Raw genomic sequence first — 6,000 nt, forward strand, 5'->3', positions numbered from 1 at the left:
TGGTCTCGTGAGAGCTAGTACAGCTAGCAGAGTGTTTACCCCAGTGATGCTGGGTTGGATTAGTGATGGATGGAAATTTTAAATGGGTAATATATAAATATATATATGTATATACAGACACAAGGAGAAGATAAGAAGTAAAAAAATACAAGTTACAGATGTCTTAAGAAACTATACAAATTATAGCTACAAATGGGCCTGAATGATAGATATAAATAGGCTGAACATAGTACAAACTGGATGAACCTTAGATATTAGGATGGATTGTTCCTCCTTCATTCAATAAATATCTCCTTGAGTATTTGTTAAACTCTTCACAGACTAATGATGAATTAAACTGATCTTATAATCACAGGCAGTCCAACACTAAAACCTAAAAGCTGGCTTTAGGCCTTCTTAAACTCTTGACTGCGTTGCGTCACCTCCCTCCTCCTGTCTCCCAGCAGCTGTTTGTATCAATAAACCCCGGCTGCCTCGCATGAGGCTGATAAAATAACATGACCCTGATACCTCCAGTGCTGGCCGGTCACTGCAGGCAGCCTGTGCTTTGTGGGGGCTTTTTTCCCCACTGTTTGGCTTTCTCTGCAAAGTGCTGACCTGGTCACAACTTCACACAGGATTGACTGTGCTCCCTCCTGGGCCCTGTGGTGGAAGAATGACCTTTTAACCTTCGGTGAGGACAGCAGAGCGACGCCACATCGGCTGTAATGGGCTGACTCCTGTCAAGACACATCCTCTTCTCTGCCATCGCTTTATGAATCACATCGTGCCACCAGAATCTGTTTGTATGAGAGCAATGTGACACTGCGCAGCCCCTGCCTGATTGTAGAAAAACTTCACTTTTTGCTTTATTCTCAGGACCACAGCAAACACCACACTTATACTGAGATTCATTATACAGTCTAAAAACAAAACTAATCAAAGTGCACCCTCTATCAGCTGTAAGGCTTTACAAGACGTAAGAAAAGATAATGGAGGACAATAGAAATCAGTATAACACAGAAATATTTAAAGTATATTAAAACTGTGCTTCAAAAGAGTACCTGAGCAAATGTGCTAATTTACACACCACCAGTTGAGCTACACATGCCCTCATCCAAAGGCATGAAGGTCAAATTAATACACAACTCTGGATTTAAAGTGTAAATGGGTTCTTATTGTAATTTTGTGAGGTCAATTTAAAACATCACTAGTTATTTTAATGTCTTGTGTGATATTTAAATGAATATAAATATAAATGTATTTATATATGAAGTGATTATTAAATGAAACCCCCTTTATAGCAATTTCACTTACAACAATGACTGAAACATTTTTTGTAATGGATATATTAAAAATGCAGTTGGAATTATTTACAAATAATTGCATTCTGTTTTTGCACAGCATCCTAACTTTTAAAGAGGTGTGCATCCCAAATCCTAGCAGTCGCTCATGTGCTCCTTAATCTCATGCTCCACAAATTCAATTAACTGTGGAAAAAGCACCAGGTGTTTTTCTTGTGTTGAATAAATTAACACCTTACTTATTGATGCATTATTCATTAGTGAAGAATCGGGCGAGCAGTTCTTTGAGAAAGGTGGTTTTGCAACTTTGAGCATGTAGTATCAGCTGACAACCACAAGATGGCAGCATATGGTAATTGATGAAAGCTACAGGAAGCAAAGAAGATGGTTTGTACGCCAAAAAGCAGTGAAGCGGTCCACAGGCAGAGCTCAGTAGTTCCTTCTTGCTGGATGAAGGAACACAAACCAGCCAAACTGGCATCAGCTGGTATGAAAACATTCACCCTGCGTGATTTTCCCCTCACAGCTCAGTCTGCCATTGATAACTCCACCATCCTTGAGGGACAGATTTAGACAAGTCTGATGAGCCCACTTGTGCATGAGAGTACTGTACGTATTCATTGTGCAGAATTAGACTAAAAATGCTCTTCAAACCTCAGTCGAGGCCTCTTGAGACATAAAGATGTTGGAATACAGTTACATTAAGTTGTGATTTTATCCAAAATGAAGAAAAAACATCATATAGTTATAAATAAAGTGACAAAAGCAGTTAATTTACAGCAGTGACATTTTCACTTGGTCCACAGAAGTATTTAACCTTGTGCTGTGTTCTTGATTAGCTTTGTAATAAGCTGGACCTGGCATTTTTAGGATTATACATCATTATAATCCTGTTCCATATGTCATGACATTCATAATGTAGGAGGAATTAAACAGTTTAAAATAGTGTAATCAAAGTTTGTGAAAGCAAGAGCAGATTTCCATCAATCACAACTCAAATTACAGTTCAGTGTTTGTACAGGAAGTGATTGTGGAAGAAAGGGATTGACATTTACTCGTGTGGTGTGTAAACATGTCGCACAGTCCTGAAACTCTGGGGGGGAAAAAACAGCCCCCAAGTGGGCCTGAAAATCTGCCCAGTCATTCGTGAGAAATGAAATCAAAGTCTGAGACCGTGTCCTCTTCTCAGACACAAAATTGCTTGATCTACTCAGAGACTCGGTCCCTATCATTCTAATCGCCAATATTTCTTATTGAACCATTCATCGGCTAGACAGAAACGTGAATGAGCTGTAAATGTGTCTGACAGTGTTCCTACGACACGAATCCTTGCTGTTAGTTTAGGAGGTGCACTCAGCTTTGCTTTCATTAAAAAGATTTGTATGAATTACTGCTGTTTTATCCCCCACCCCACTGTACTAAAAACAACACCCTACATGAGAGTGAGATGCATTCTAGTGAAAACCATTGTGCAGTCACTGGAGAGCAACCAGGAAACTGGTTTTAGAGCTTTGTTATGGTGCTGAGAAAATACCACTACCACTCAGCTATGTAAACGCTTTAGAAGCATGTTATGCTTATCACAACCAGTTCACAAGTAAACAAGTCTTGACTCACTTCTGTTTTTTGCCAGGAAAATAAGAAGTAGATGCAGGAAATACAGTATATGAGGCAAAAACAGAGTTTGCGCAACTATGACAAACCACTCTTATTCTTCAACACAGCCTGAACTCTCCTAGTCAAGCTTTCTTCTCATTTCTTTAAGTATGCTTAAGTAGGCTTTCTCCAGGAAGAACTTTCAAAGCTCTTCTTTCGATGTTGGCTGCCTTTTCCTTTATTCTCTGCCAAGATGATGATTGTTAATCAGACACTTTCCGAATGGTAATGCATGACGGATCGAATGCATCGATGCCATTTGTTGGATTACGGAAAATGTAGGATTTAGCTGTGATAAAACCTGACCCATACATTAAAGTAACAAACATAATGATGATGGGAGTCTCTCTCATCAGCTTCCATTCTGTTCCTTATTTTTTTCTTTACTTTATAGAAGTGCAACACTTAATCACCCTGACCTTGAGTTTATTACAGAACATTAAAAAGTTCCACAAAAACAGCCCCCATAAATTTTCCAATAACAATGCTAATCACAAAAACAACATAATGACTAACCCATAAAACTTCGCTCCAGGGACTGATTAATTAAATAAACAACAGACAACAAAAACGCTAATTGTCTGGCTTCATTCCTGTTAAATACTCAGTCACTGTATTGTTATGTGTGAGTGCACAATCATACTCTGTGAGAAAGCTTGCGTATGAATGTCCGTGAGAGAGAGAGACAAACACACACACACACTCGCAGAGACCACTGACCCCAATAATCCTCTTTCTCCCAGCATACACATCTCTTTCCTGGGTGGAGCTCCGCAGTTGTCATGGCAACCGGCTGAGAGGAGAAGGAGGAGGAGGAGGAGGGGGGAACGAGAGCAGATAAAAGCAAACACTCTTGTTTCTCTGTGGGATGTAGTGATGACCAGTGAAGCGGCAGAGACATGCCGGGCCTGTGTCGAGACCGCACTCATTACATTACTTATGTCTCCTCTCCTTCATTTTGCTGACAGCTCTCTCAAATGAGTGACTCGGGCAGCAGTGTGTGTGTGTGTGTGTGTGTGTGTGTGTGTGTGTGTGTGTGTGTGTGTGTGTCTGTGCACGCCTGTCTGTACAGAGGGGGGGTCCTCTTGGCACCCTCCTGTCCTCATCACGGGTGCATCTGCCCTATCCCTCCCCCACACGTGGTACTTCTCTCCCACTCTCATCTTTCTCCTTTCACCCTTCCCCATCTCTCCCAACCAACTCACGACAGCTCTCTCAAACCCGTTGCTCTGTTTTGGGACGATGAGACCACGCCACCGATCACCTTCCCGTTCCCTCACTGTTTTTTTCTCCTTTTTAAAAACTTCTTTAATTGTGCTGTTAAAGTTAAAAAGCTCCCTAGACATTGCATTTTAAGAACATAGCAATAATTCCTTTTTTTTCTTGCTTCAGTTCATTTGATCATTTAAAACTCAAAGGTGCTCCTTTGGCACCGAATACAACCAGTGCCTCTGAGTCATCTTCATACCCCTGATGATCTCTGAAGACTAATCAAATGTTCAAACAGTAGGTACACACGAAAGAATGAGCCCACTGACTCATCTTAAAGGCCATTTTAATAAAAGTAAATGTGTTTCCTAAAAAAAATCCCTGTCAAAACAAAACACAGTTCCCCTGCAGATATGTCCTCCTCTCTTCTAAATGCCTGCTCATTATTTGCCTTGGGTGGGCTTGCTCCTCAGCCACCAATAATACTTATTTGTACACCACTTCAATTATACATTAGATAAAAGTCTCCTTGCTCTGGATAATTACTGGTTCGCAGCAGGAGACAGTGATTCAGGGGCTCGAACAAAATAGAAGGAGATAAACACAAAAGCGCTTAGCAGCTGATTTGTAGGAAGAAACTGATTTATAGGCATGAATTATTTCTTTAGAATCTGTATATAAGTAGAAATTATTATGTTTGGCATCACCTTTTGTGATCCCTACATTTGTTTTCTTCTGAAAATGATATATCTTTATTTTTTACTACTAACTCATTCCTGTTAATACTAATTTGAGTACCTGTAGTATGATTGACAGTATATGTCGCTTCACTCCAGTAGAAAGGCAGAACTAGGCTGTTTGTATAGTAATGCTAGGGGTTGAATCTTTGGACCTATTTTATACAGAAGCTACATAAATACCTTTATCCTACCAAAACTCTAGATCAGTGTGCACATACTCCACTATGTCACCCCACACACAACATGCTGTGATGCTGTCTCATTATACCAACTCTGCACCCTGGACAGGCAAACCTGTCACACAATAAAGAAAGACTCACACAGGTGCCAGTTGCTCTGAACTTCAGTGTGTAAATTCTATTCATCACTATAGCCACACCAGAGACTGATAAAAAGCTAATAAATATATTAAAGGGCCATGTTCAGTTTGAAATCCGTATTTTTATGCGTGGCCTCTGCTTGAAGCAAGCAGAGGATTTGGAAAGTATTTAAGTAAAAGTGAATTGAAATGAACTGAATCACTAGATTATAAATTGCCTATTGTTGTGAGTTTGAACATAAATAGTTTGCCCATCTCTCTGCGTTGGCCCTGTGACAGACTGGCAACATGTCCTGGGTGTATCCTGTTTCTCTGTTCATTGTTCTTCTGATTGGCTGTTGCTCCTGAAAAGAAAGTTTGAAAAGCAGATGTGCGGGGATTCTGTGCCAGATGTGTCTGCCTGAAATAACCACATGGTTTCATTCTTTTAAACTTTGGGTGTACTCTATGTGATACCCCTGAGTTTAGATCAGAGGACTGAAGCTGCATGTGGGATCAATGTAAAATTTTGTTTTTATTGTAAGTTACTTTGATTTTAACTTACAGTTTGGTTAGGACTACAGCAAGTTGACACAAACACTCCTGGGATGGGAAAAGACCCTGGTTAGTACTATCCATCACATGTCACAAAGCTCCAGTCTCTAAATGTGCAGGTTGCTGAGTTCCACCCTATACCCAGGTTATGACACCAATGCACATTATAAAGGTTTTTAGATCTTTACAGAGATGGTTATTTGGGTTCAAGTCTTGACTTGCATACACAGAGTGGACCTGAAGCCACTCCTTTGTTGTC

This window comes from Perissodus microlepis, chromosome 6, assembly GCF_051167445.1.
Source record: "Perissodus microlepis isolate ML-2025 ecotype Zambia chromosome 6, ASM5116744v1, whole genome shotgun sequence".
Classification (NCBI taxonomy): domain Eukaryota; kingdom Metazoa; phylum Chordata; class Actinopteri; order Cichliformes; family Cichlidae; genus Perissodus; species Perissodus microlepis.